Below are 14,506 nucleotides of genomic sequence, written 5' to 3' on the forward strand. Positions count from 1 at the left end.
GATTGGTGCATAAACTTAAAAAGAAACAGTTTTTCACTATTACCATTACATTATCAGTAACATTATTATTATTCAAGTTATTACCTCTAAATAGTAGTATAGTATACAAATGAAGAAATGTCTAATTGGAGAGGAATTCCCCCCCCAAAAAATACAGATTCTGATTTTGACCCACTAAATCATTTCACACCAAGTCCGATGCATTTTTCCACTCCACTTTTCTGAACAACTCGCATAACGTCACCAACGCTGCTGTGGTCATTCTCTGTGGCAATATGTTGTTCATTGACTAGAGAGGATGCAGTAATGAGAGAAAAATCATACACTAGTGGAAAAATAACAAGGCATGCATCCTAATGGCTGAATCATGAACGGAGCTTGGCTAGGTTTCATTCAATTGACCTTCCAACAAGAAACAGTTTTGTTTCTGATTAAAGAGATGAAGTCCAGACAAGCCTACTTTAAGAAACTTTCTGAAAACTTGAAATCGGCCCTAATTAAATTGGCCATTCCAATTAAATCGGTCGACCCCTAGTGTGTGTGTGTGTGTGTGTGTGTGTGTGTGTATATATGTATTAGAGGTCGGACGATTATGATTTTTCAACGCCGATACCGATACCGATTATTGGAGGACCAAAAAAGCCGATACAGATTCAAATCGGCCGATTTGTATTTATAATAATGACAATTACAACAATACTGAATGAACACTTATTTTAACTTAATATAATACATCAATAAAATCAATTTAGCCTCAAGTAAATAATGAAACATGTTCAATTTGGTTTAAATAATGCAAAAACAAAGTGTTGGAGAAGAAAGTAAAAGTGCAATACGTGCCATGTAAGAAAGCTAACGTTTCAGTTTCTTGCTCAGAACATGAGAACATATGAAGGCTGGTGGTTCCTTTTAACATGAGTCTTCAATATTCCCAGGTAAGAAGTTTTAGGTTGTAGTTATTATAGGACTATTTCTCTCTATACCATTTGTATTTCACATACCTTTGACTATTGGATGTTCTTATAGGCACTTTAGTATTGCCAGTGTAACAGTATAGCTTCCGTCCCTTTATGGTTAGGTACACATTGGAGCAACAACAGTCCTTTTTCGCGAATACGCACCGCATCGATTATATGCAGCGTAGGACAAGCTAGTAATATCATCAACCATGTGTAGTTAACTAGTGATTATGATTGATTGTTTTTTTATAAGATAAGTTTAATGCTAGCTAGCAACTTACCTTGGCTTACTGCATTCGCGTAACAGGCAGGCTCCTGGTGAGGCAGGTGGTTAGAGCGTTGGACTAGTTAACTGTAAGGTTGCAAGATTGAATCCCAGAGAATCTGTCGTTCTGCCCCTGAACAGGGCAGTTAACACACCATTCCTAGGCCATCGTTAAGAATGTGTTCTTAGCTGACTTGCTTAGTTAAATAAATAAAATAAAAATTTAAACACAAAAAAAAAAAAAATCGCCAGTATTTAAATAGGCCAAATCGGTGTCCAAAAACACCGATAGTTATGAAAACTTGAAATCGGCCCTAATTAAAATCGGCTATTCCGATTAATCGGTCAACCTCTAATTTTGACACCCCCCCGTTCAGGGACACATTCCATTTCTGTTAGTCACATGTCTGTGGAACTTGTTCAGTTTGTCTCAGTTGTTGAATCTTACGTTCATACAAATATTTACACATGTTAAGTTTGCTGAAAATAAACAGTTGACAGTGAGAGGACATTTGTTTTTGCTGAGTTTATCCTAAAAGAAGACCGATTTATTTACTAGCAAGCAGTAAAAATGTGAATTGAATAAAATAAAATAACTTTTATTCCTGAAGTGCCATAGCCTAGAGCTTCTACACCCCTGCGCATCTAGCGGTTTAACTACTGGAGCATCAAACGCCAGTTGGAAAGAGGTGGTAATGACAATTTAATAGACAGACTACCTTAGCAAAACAATTGCTTACTACGGCTATTAGGTCAAGTTTATCTACATGAAAATAAAGTTCATTTTTTAAAATGAATGTAGACCTATTTAAAAGGATGACCGTTATTATATTTTAATTTCGGTCTTCACCATCAGTATAGCCCAGTATAATGTAACCTACTATAACTTGGAATTGGTAGCTCTACTAAGTGACCAGACAGACACAGAGACACAGACAGAGAAGAAACTGATCTAAATCACTGTATGGCAGGCAGGAGGTAATGCTTTAGTAACAAGATACAGAACTATTACTGTAGGCACATAGTCGCATACACCCATCATTTATCCCTGCTGTCACCAGGCAAGAGTTGGGTTTTACAATGTGAAAAAAACAAAAATGCTGACCTACATGCCCCCAAAAAAACAGTCCCACTCCCAACCAAGGAATAGGTTTGTTTTGTTATCATAACATTATCTTATCTTAAAATCCATTGTTTCATCTTGGTAAACATGCAAAAAGCCTGAATTACCAAGGCAGGCATCTTCTCCACATTCACTATATAGTGCTCCCAGACAGAACAGTAACAAAGTAAAGAGACCATGTCCAGAGAATTGCATCAATAGTAAGACAAACTCTAGAATCATTTAGGTCCCATTTCAGAAGGGAAAGAGAGCTTCAAAACAGCAGACAGTGACTCGATTGTTGACCACAACCCCAGAAATCTAAGCCAAAAAATGGCAAGGCATGCATGCACAATTGGACCACAAAAAACTGCATTATCATTATCCTGCATTATGAGCTGGTCTGGTTTACATCTGTCAGTTTAACTCTTTCCACTGATACCCAGAATGGCTTCAAAGCTGTAAGAGGGGCTTCAGAATGCAATCAAAATGGGTTATTGCGAATGCTTTAGCTTATCTCAGAACCTTCTGGGAAGTGCGGAGGATGCCCAGAATTCCAGAAACAAAGATAATGGATCCATGGTTGTGGCTAAGCTCAGGTTTCAGACTGCTTACGGCGGGCAGATAAGGAATTTTAAAAAACAAGTTCCTTATATACTTAGGTTATTGGTGAAGGTACCCCTATGCCCTCAATCGTCAATGGGACTAGGTCTAGCCTAAATCAGAATATTCTCATGACCTTTATTTAGTAAGTGTAAAGATAATTGTCTAACAATTAAACCAACAACAATGATGATTAGGCCTACGATCTCATGATGTCCCATGAAAGCACCCTTTGAGCAATGTAAATTAGGCCAGTTTGTGTAAGACCACACATTTCTATCACTGGGTAATTTGCTGTGGCTTTTCAATCGTAAAGACTGTAATGAATACTGTATCACTTGTGATATGACCAATATTTCAATTAGCTTGATACTCAACACTCAGTAACAGCCCTCGAAACAGCCACCATTGTTCCTGTTCCCAAGAAAGCTAAGGTAACTGAGCTAAACGACTACCGCCCCGTAGCACTCACTTCCGTCATCATGAAGTGCTTTGAGAGACTAGTCAAGGACCATATCACCTCCACCCTACCTGACACCCTAGACCCACTACAATTTGCTTACTGCCCAAATAGGTCCACAGACGATGCAATCTCAATCACACTGCACACTGCCCTACCCCCCCTGGGCAAGAGGAATACCTGTGAGAATGCTGTTCATCGACTACAGCTCGGCATTTAACACCATAGTACCCTCCAAGCTCGAGACCCTGGGTCTCGACCCACGCCCTGTGCAACTGGGTACTGGACTTCCTAACGGGCCACCCCCAGGTGGTGAAGGTAGGCAACAACATCTCCACCCCACTGATCCTCAACACTGGGGCCCCACAAGGGTGCGTTCTGAGCCCTCTCCTGTACTCCCTGTTCACCCACGACTGCATGGCCACGCACGCCTCCAACTCAATCATCAAGTTTGCGGACGACACAACAGTGGTAGGCTTGATTACCAACAACGACGAGACTGCCTACAGGGAGGAGGTGAGGGCCCTCGGAGTGTGGTGTCAGGAAAATAACCTCACACTCAACGTCAACAAAACTAAGGAGATGATTGTGGACTTCAGGAAACAGCAGAGGGAACACCCCCCTATCCACATCAATGGAACAGTAGTGGAGAGGGTAGCAAGTTTTAAGTTCACCGGGGGCAAACTACCTGCCCTCCAGGACACCTACACCACCCGATGTCACAGGAAGGCCATAAAGATCATCAAGGACAACAACCACCCGAGCCACTGCCTGTTCACCCCGCTATCATCCAGAAGGCGAGGTCAGTACAGGTGCATCAAAGCTGGGACCGAGAGACTGAAAAACAGCTTCTATCTCAAGGCCATCAGACTGTTAAACAGCCACCACTAACATTGAGTGGCTGCTGCCAACACACTGACTCAACTCCAGCCACTTTAATAATGGGAATTGATGGGAAATGTAAAATATATCACTAGCCACATTAAACAATGCTACCTAATATAATGTTTACATACCCTACATTATTCATCTCATATGTATACGTATATACTGTACTCTATATCATCTACTGCATCTTTATGTAATACATGTATCACTAGCCACTTTAACTATGCCACTTTGTTTACATACTCATCTCATATGTATATACTGTACTCGATACCATCTACTGTATCTTGCCTATGCCGCTCTGAACCATCACTCATTCATATATCTTTATGTACATATTCTTTATCCCCTTACACTTGTGTGTATAAGACAGTAGTTTTGGAATTGTTAGTTAGATTACTTGTTGGTTATTACTGCATTGTCGGAACTAGAAGCACAATCATTTCGCTACACTCGCATTAACATCTGCTAACCATGTGTATGTGACAAATAAAATTTGATTTGTTAAGTTTTATTGAATTCTAAGGACATCATCAGGAAGACAGACATAACTGCACACAAATGGCATAACTACTTAATTGGAAGTACATCAAAATGTGAGTGCCAAACCAACTTTGTGTAATGGAAATTAGGGATGCATTTCTGGAAACATGAGTAAAACATTGTGGTGCCAGCTTCCATATGGAGCAATGCACAAAAATCAGCAAACACATAACATACACAGCCTTTATTAACATAACTGATCCACGGAGAGATAGGGAAACGTTGCGACTTGAGCGAGTCGCCCGACAGCCTGGCTTGGAATACCAACTATGCCATGTTACTCACTCTTCCACTCCATGTAGAGCTATAAACCCCACTCAAGGTCAGCGTTTCCCCTATATGCTAAATCGTGGCTGCAACTACAAAAACTCTATTTAGAAAATTATTAAAACAAACAAATATTTAAGTGTAAACTTAAACGATTAAACCCAGATATAAAGTACGAAGTAAAGATAATGGCTCAATTTATTTTTAAAACAAGATCATCTTTGAGAACTAACAACCACCAATATAAAAATAGCAGGAAATTAGTTTTGAAACTACAATGTCTCTCAGCCCAATGACAAATCTGTAGAATTGCATAAAACTAGCTTTGAAAATGTAAAATAGTCCCTCTATCCCATAGCAAAATGTGTAGAATTGCAGGAAATTAATTTTAAAACATTGTCTCTGCGGCTAATAGGGCCTCCAAAAACACGGCCCTACCCCGCTAACTTTGCCACTGCTGAAAAAATAATAGGGGAAACAGTAGAAGTGCCATACCGTTGAGACTGAGGATCCCGTCCCATAATAAATGAGTCTAGCTATAGATTTATGACCAGTTGTTTTCCGGGTTTATGACCTCGCGGAGCTGACAACCATGAGATCACGAGCACGTCACTGTGATAGTCTGTGAACTCCAAACGCCTGTCAGGTTGCTGCTAACACAGAGCTCAGAGCTGAGCCACCACTTGGTGACTGGCAGGAAGTGAATGAGCCATTACAGAGACTCACAAACAGACGAATGAAGGCATTTGGTCATTAACACACACACGTCACAGCTCTATGGGGTTCCACCCACAGGAAGTGGATTCTGAGTCGCCTGGTCTCCTAAGACCGGAGCTAGCAGACATTCCCTTTGAACCAGGCAAGTGGGAGGGGCAGAGAAAATAATACAAAATCTTCCCATGATGCTGTGATGACTGTCAGGGTTAGGTTTCCCATTTGTGTGATGTCAGGATTAGCTAAGAGGCAACTCTATCAGTCTCAGAGGAAGAGTACACGGAGTGTACAAAACATGCTCTTTCCATGAGACTGACCAGTACAAAAGCTATGATCCCTTGGTGATGTCACATGTTAAATCTACTTCAATGAGTGTAGATAAAGGGGAGGAGGTTAAAGAAGGATTTAAGCCTTGAGACAAGGATTGTGTGTGTGCCATTTAGAAGGTGAATGGGCAAGACAAAAGATTTAAGTATCTTAGAAGAGGATCTGGTAGTAGGTGCCAGGCGCACCGGTTTGAGTGTGTCAAGAACAACAACTCTTCTGTTTTTTTCACGCTCAACACCTTCCCATGTGTATCAAGAATGGTCCACCACCCAAAGGACATCCAGCCAACTTGACAACTGTGGGAAGCATAGGCGTGAACATCGGCCAGTATCTCTGTGGAACACTTTCGACACCTTGTAGACTCCATGCCCTGAAAAATTGGAGGCTGTTCTGAGGGCAACTCAACATTAGGAAGGTGTTCCTAATGTGTTGTCCACCCAGTGGATATCTTCCTGCAGACCACCTACTTCTTCTTTGCAGGAAGAGGAGATGAGGGCCATTGAGGGCAGAAGAGGACTGGCCACCCCTCATAACCTGGTTCCTCTCTAGGTTTCTTTCTAGATTTTGGCCTTTCTAGGGAGTTTTTCCTAGCCACCGTGCTTCTACACCTGCATTGCTTGCTGTTTGGGGGTTTAGGCTGGGTTTCTATACAGCACTTTGTGACATCAGCTGATGTACGAAGGGCTTTATGAATACATTTGATTGAGGCGTCCATCAGCAGCTAGCCTGATGGGGATAAGCAGCAGAGCTGGCCAGGGGCCAAACGCAATTGATGCATTTCCATACAGGATTTACCTCAGTATTCTGTTTCCATCTAAGTGGGCCGGCACCCATGTCTCATTGGGCCATGGCTCCGGCAAACCTGCTCACACTTAAGAGTTAAAGCCAGGCCACTGATACTTTTCAGCTGTCATTTAAATAACTGAGAATAAGCACCTTCTCACAAAGCAACTGTTTTGGTTATGCAGAGGTTGTTGATTCTGCTCTTCACAAGTCCTCACTGTAGCTATGGAAACACAATTTCCCTAGTATAACATAGGTGGTATACATACACTAGTGTAACAGTCGAAAAGCTGCAATTGTTCCCAAGGAACAAAGAGAAGGGCATACAGTGGTAAATCAGCCAGAGGCCCTTTTATAGAGAGCAGATGCAACCAGTAAGCCTGAATGAAAGAGTCTCTCTCATTGGAGCATGTGGCTGAAACAGAAACGCTGCCTTTGTTTCAGAATCACCTCAATTGGAGACTTTACTCTTCTAGCAGACGACCAGGGCCGAGAGAAACTCAAAGGCCAGCAGAAAAGAGCAAGGCATGCAGCCCCCTCCTTCCCCAGCAGAGCGAGGAAGGCAGCCCCCCTCACCACCAACGCCACTCGGCTTCCTAAGCCTGGCCAGCCATGAACAATAAAACATGAGCTCAAGCACATCTGCTTCTTTCTTCAGGGAAAAAAATACAGGGATCCCCAACTGCATTTGATTTGATCAATTTGATATAAAACTAAGCTGACAGACAAGAAAGGAAAGAAGAACAATGAACCAGAAAGACATCCACTCCATAACCAGTGGAATATACCAAAACCAAAAGTAAGAGCACAAATGGGATGACTGCAATTATGCTCAGCTGACTGCACTGTAGTGATTAGGTACAGCAAAAACATGCACAACGGATCAATAGATAAACAAATAGCCAGTAGCCGGCTGCTGCCACCATCTCACATCTCTTGAAGGCAGGTATAGACCTAACCCTGTGTTCATTAAGGGCTTTCCAGACAGTGCAGAGGGCTGTTTGGAAAGTACGCAGCAGGGCGTATGTTTGCAAAATATATAACTGGACCATGACCCCGGGATGAGACTGTGTCGAACCTCTCCCGCTCTTCTTCAGGGAATTCAACACCAATTTTACCCGTGCTCAATAAAAACCTTCTTTGTAATTTACACAGCGGGTTGGTAATCCAACAGGCCTGGCCACAGCTCCCCAGCTATGCACCCCTGTAGCCTCATATGTGGCAATGCTCCAGTAATGAAGTCCAGATGCCAAGTCAGTTTGTTTCCCCTGCATATTGTGTCAGTGCCAGGAGACGAAATGAGTGGAGTGTGCTAGATCAGGCACCAGCCCATATGCTGCAGTTCCACCTAAGACTTCCACCACACCAGGTATTTCTATCAGGAGTGTGACACGAAAGACTTGGGGTGAGCAGAATCAACCTCTGCATCATCAAGACCGTTGCTTTGTGAGTAGGTGTTTAAGTTTACAGTTTAGCTTTTGTTATGTAAATGCCAGCTGAGCAGTACCAGTGGCCTGACTTTGGCCCAAAGTGAGAGCCTCACAGAAATAGTCCATATGCACAAAAAGCTTATTTCTCTAAAATGTTGTTCACAAATTTGTTTACATCCTTGACCAGCATGCAGACAATAGAGGAGTTTCCCAGCAGACAATTCATTCATCCAGAAGGTTGCTTGCATGGGCAGTAATGGTGATGGTAAATGTGCCGTCAATCAGGCTGATAAGCCGAAACGAAGAAAAAAACTCAATGCAGTGTCAACATGAAACACGGACCGTGGCATGTTTCCAATAATGAAATCCAGAGTGTTCCATGGCTCGGGCCATCCTGGCGGGTGGTGAGTCCCAATGCTTTCTGCTCTGGAAACTGCTCAGACTCAGGGGTTTAATCAATGGGCTGCGATGTACACTGTATGGAATTTTGCATAGAAAAATGTAAACCGTAGAGCTTACTATTAACGCTAGAGCTGACAACTGTTCATTCTACATCACAGAGGAGCATATTTGTACATTCAGTAATGTTGTATTTCTTCTGGATAAGCCTGAGGGGGGCGGGGGCAGCTGTGTGTGTCGAGGGGCAGAAATCAGTTGAGGCAAGGAGGCAGACAGAAGGGATATTGTGCGGGGGCACTCATGTGGGCCACTGCTCTAAAAACACTTCCCAAACACATGACTCCATAGTGGCACCAGAATAACCATCAACCCTGCTGCTGCACCAAGTCCATGCTTAGCTAAGCCCTCTCTCTCAGCTCCCTCCTACTACAAGCAGACAATTAGACCTTGACTACATCTCGTTAGACTAAACCATATGTTCAACTGGGATTGCCATAAAAAACAGGGACATATAACAGCATGTAGATATAAGGAGCTTGTCTGTTACTAAGGAGGTCTTGAGTAATCTCCTATAGGGCACTGGGGCAGTCTTCACTGTGGTGTACTCCCTGGTGATGTTTGGGGTGGGGATTCATGCATTAAGATGTGATTAAGCACCTTAGGGAGGATAACTCCTTTCTAACCTTAAATCCACAGGCTGGTTTTTTACTGACACTATGATCTGAATGGCTTTTGGCAAATTGTTTTGATGACTGACACCAAAGGAAAAGCTTTCTGAACTGAACGCCATCCAAAACCCCAACTTTGCCCCTATCCAATACAGTTGAACAACCAAACATACCATAAAAATAATTTCCATATGGACACTGGAATGTCTGTTATATTACTATACAGCCAGACATCAGAAGTAATACTCAAACACGTACATATGGAGACATTCAACTATGAACAGACTGACTTGAAAAGGTAAAAATAGACCAAAAGCAAACAACGAGGTGATGCCGGCCAATCCTGAACAACACTGCGCCAAGGTCTTCTGTTCTTTCCCTTCCCTTACTCTGTAGCCAGACAGAGTTCAGTTCAGTCAAACTGGCTGTCGTGGGCGCTGCTGGACTAGCTGGCACATTCAATGGGAATCGTTTGTCACCGTTACTGCCTCGTCTGGCTGATTTCTCTTGTTTTTCCTCCAATTTCCCTCCTTTGCACCCATCCCTGGGGCCGTTAAACTTCAAGGAGAAATAGTGGGTGGGTGCTCCATTATGAGCAGTTCTCTTCAGTCCTGTGTTGTGTTCTCTCACCCTATCCTCCTCTCTTACGAAGGCAGTGTTTATTTGTAAGATGTATTTACTGAGCCTTGGTCTCCAGAGGACACTGTCACACTGAAACGGGCCACTGATACTCATCTTCTTCAAGAGCAGCACGTCACTGCTTCTATTATAAACATTACTTTATACATAACCACCGACTCAAGTGACTCAGCTATGAAAAAGTGCCTATTACAGTAGCTCTATAAATTATGAAGTTCATAAAGCTTCAGTATCAGATCAGAAAGTAGGCTAAGGGTCCAAACAGGAAATCAAAGCACACCCAGGACCTCTACTGCTGGTCAGAGGGAAGGGAGAAAGCATGGTGGCCTTGACTGATGGCAGTGATTCTGGAACAGACAGGTTTAGGGTGGATGCTGGGACTGGGTCTGGTGCAGCCAGGTTTAGGGTGGATGCTGGGACTGGGTCTGGTGCAGCCAGGTTTAGGATGGATGCTGGGACTGGGTCTGGTGCAGCCCGGTTTAGTCTGGTGCAGGGGAGTGCCTGTCATGTCTCTGGGCCTGGTTCACTGACCACATATAGAGGGGGAGCTTATCAATCCTCAACCGCGCAAACAACCCGTCAACCCGTCAAGTGATAACTAAGTGGCTCGGGGAACAAAACATTGATATTTTGGGCCCATGGCCAGGAAACTCCCCAGACCTTAATCCCATTGAAAACTTGTGGTCAATCCTCAAGAGGCGGGTGGACAAACAAAAACCCACATATTCTGACAAACTCCAAGCATTGATTATGCAAGTATGGGCTGCCATTAGTCAGGATGTGGCCCAGAGGTTAATTGACAACATGACAGGGCAGATTTCAGAGGTCTTGAAAAAGAAGGGTCAACGCTGCAAATATTGACTCTTTGCATCAACTTCATGTAATTGTCAATAAAATCCTTTGACAATTATGAAATGCTTGTAATTATACTTCAGTATAACATCTGACAAAAATATCTAAAGACACTGAAGCAGCAAAACTGTGGAAATTAATATTTGTGTCATTCTCAACTTTGGCCACGACTGTACAGGAAAATATATATTAGAGTAACTTTCATGAAAGAAAAAAAATAAATCCATTTAACAGATGTTTTAGGCTGTTATAGTGAAACATCAATTGGTCTTCATTTTGACAGTTCGTTGCAAAAGTGATACATGTTGGTATTTTAGAAATAAATCTAGCTCTTTTTGCCTCCGATGATTACACTTGAAATTGTGAAGTAGATGCACCTTGAGAAGGTTCCTCTACGTCAGGTCAAAAGGAGGGGTTCGGTATGAAACACACTCCTTTCTAGATGTGCTGGGTGGTACCACCTCAAGGCTTACTATGAAAGGTGACAGAGCGCCTTATTTGGTCTTGGTAAATGGCGTTTGCCGAATATATTTAGCATGATGCTTCCTTGACTAGTCTGTCTTAAAACAACATTTCAAAAGACAGTAAGGCATATTTCTGCACATGACCAAATTCAATATTGTTGCTTACTGTTAAATACACATCTGCTTTTACAAAAAAAAAAAAACATGTAGGGTCTGAGGATTATACATTTATATTTGTAACTACATCCATCGTAACAAGAAATAGAGGACAATGGAGGTCATGTCAAGAAATTGTACTTTTTATACCACCGCTATAATGTTGCTGCTACCGTCTCTTACAACCGAATAGAGCTTCTTGACATCAGAACTGCGATTACTCACCTCAGATTAGAGGAAGAGTTGTTCTTCAATGAGTCGGACAGGAGGGACATACTACAGACACCCGACCAGGCACAGATCCCTGTCATTCGCTGGAGAAGGAAACTGAGATTTCACGGAAAAAGATCAGGGTGCCTTGTGAGGATCAGATGACGAGTGGCTAATCTGCCATTACTTTAGGTCCTGCTAGCTAACATTCAATCGCTGGGGGAAAAATCTGTCAAACTGAAAGCACGTATATCCTACAAACGGGATATTAAAAACTGTAATATCTTATGTTTCACCATGTCGTGGCTGAACAACGACATTAAGAACATACAGCTGGTGGGTTATACACGATCGGCAGGATAGAACAGCAGCCTCTGGTAAGACACGGGGCGGGGGCCTATGCATATTTGTAAACAACAGTTGGTGCACAATATCTAAGGAAGTCTCAAGGTTTTGCACGCCCGAGTTAGATTATCTCAAGATAAGCTGTAGATCACACTATCAACTTAGAGAGTTTTCATCTTCATTTTTCGTAGCTGTCTACATACCACCACAGACCGATGCTGGCACTAAAACCGCACTTAATGAGCTGTATACCACCATAAGCGAACAGGAAAACGCTCATCCAGAGATGGTGCTCCTGGTGTCCTGGGACTTTAATGCAGGGTAACTTAATTCAGTTTTACGTTATTTCTATCAGCATGTTAAATGTGCAACCAAAGGGGAAAAAATATTCTAGACCAGCTTTACTCCACACACAGAGACGCGTACAAAGCTCTCCCTCGCCCTCCATTTGGTAAATCTGACCATAATTCTATCCTCCTGATTCCTGCTTACAAGCAAAAATGAAAGCAGGAAGCACCAGTGACTTGGTCTATAAAAAAGTGGTCAGATGAAGCAGATGCTAAAGTACAGGACTGTTTTGCTAGCACAGACTAGAATATGTTCCGGGATTCTTCCGATGGCATTGAGGAGTACACTACATCAGTCACTGGCTTTATCAATAAGTGCATTGAGGACGTTGTCCCCACAGAGACTATACGTACATACCCCAACCAGAAGCCCTGGATTACAGGCAACATTCGCACTGAGCTAAAGGGTAGAGCTGCCGCTTCAAGGAGAGGGACACTAATCCGGAAGCTTATAAGAAATCACGCTATGCCCTCCGACAAACCATCAAACAGGCAAAGCTTCAATACAGGACTAAGATAGAATTGTACTATACTGGCTCCGATGCACGTCGGATGTGGCAGGGCTTGCAAACTATTACAGACTACAAAGGGAAGCACAGCCGAGAGCTGCCAGTGACACGAGCTAAATAACTTCTATGCTCGCTTCAAGGCAAGTAACACTGAAACATGCATGAGAGCACCAGCTGTTCCAGACCACTGTGTGATCATGCTCTCCGCAGCCGGTGTAAGTTAGACCTTTAAACAAGTTAACATTCACAAGGCCGCAGGGCCAGATGGATTACCAGGACACATACTCTGAGCATGCGGGTGTCTTCACTGACATTTTCAACATGTCCCTGTCTGAGTCTGTAATACCAACATGTTTCATGCAGACCAGACCACCATAATCCCTGTACCCAAGAACACTAAGGTAACCTGCCTAAATGACTACCAACCCCTAGCACTCACATCTGTAGCCATGAAATGCTTTGAAAGGCTGGTCATGGCTCACATCAACACCATTATCCCAGAAACCCTAGACCCACTCCAATTTGCATACCGCACCAACAGATCCACCGATGATGCAATCACTATTGCACTCCACACTGGCCTTTCTCACCTGGAAAAAGGAACACCTATGTGAGAATGCTATTCGTTGACTACGGCTCAGTATTCAACACCATAGTGCCCTCAAAGCTCATCACTAAGCTAACGACCCGTAAACTATACACCACCCTCTGCAACTGGATCCTGGACATCCTGAATGGCTGCCCCCAGGTGGTAAGGGTAGGTAACAACACATCCGCCACGATGATCCTCAACACGGGGGCCCCTCAGGGGTGCATGCTCAGTCCCCTCCTGTACTCCCTGTTCACTCATGACAGCACAGCCAGGCACGACTCCAACACCATCATTAAGTTTGCTGATGACACAACAGTGCTATGCCTGATCAACGACAAGAAAGCCTATAGGGAGGAGGTGCAAGGACAACAACCTCTCCCTCAACGTGATCAAGACAAAGGAGATGATTGTGGACTAGAGGAAAAGGAGGACCGGGCATGCCCCAATTCTCGTTGACGGGGTTGTAGTGGAGCAGGTTGAGAGCTTCAAGTTCCTTGGCGTCCACATCACCAACAAACTAGCATGGTCCAAGCACACCAAGACAGTTGTGAAGAGGGCACGACAATACCTATTCCCCCACAGGAAACTGAAAACATTTAGCATGGGTCCTCAGATCCTCCATAAAGGTTTAACAGCTGCACCATCGAGAGCATCCTGACCAGTTGCATCACTGCCTGGTATGGCAACTGTTCAGCCTCCAACCTCAAGGCACTACAGTGGGTAGTGCGTACGGCCCAGTACATCATCGGGGCCAAGCTTCCTGCCTTCCAGGACTTCTATACCAGGCGGTGTCAAAGGCCCTAAAAATTGTCAGACTCCAGCCACCCTAGTCATAGAATGGTCTCTCTGCTACCGCATGGCAATCGGTCCAAGAGGCTTCTAAACAGCTTCTATCCCCAAGCCATAAGACTCCTGAACAGCTAATCAAATGGCTACCCAGACTATTTGCATTTACTGCTGGGCTTTAATTATTTTTCTTATTTC

General features: G+C 43.4%; 1 protein-coding gene across 5 annotated transcripts in view; it reads right to left on the reverse strand.

Annotated features, from left to right (window-relative positions):
* Positions 1-14,506, reverse strand: part of LOC112252175 (unconventional myosin-IXb) — a 119,042-nt gene that overhangs the window by 88,340 nt on the left and 16,196 nt on the right. The gene's annotated exons all lie outside the window — the stretch shown is intronic.

Source organism: Oncorhynchus tshawytscha, linkage group LG06 (genome assembly GCF_018296145.1).
Source record: "Oncorhynchus tshawytscha isolate Ot180627B linkage group LG06, Otsh_v2.0, whole genome shotgun sequence".
Lineage (NCBI taxonomy): Eukaryota > Metazoa > Chordata > Actinopteri > Salmoniformes > Salmonidae > Oncorhynchus > Oncorhynchus tshawytscha.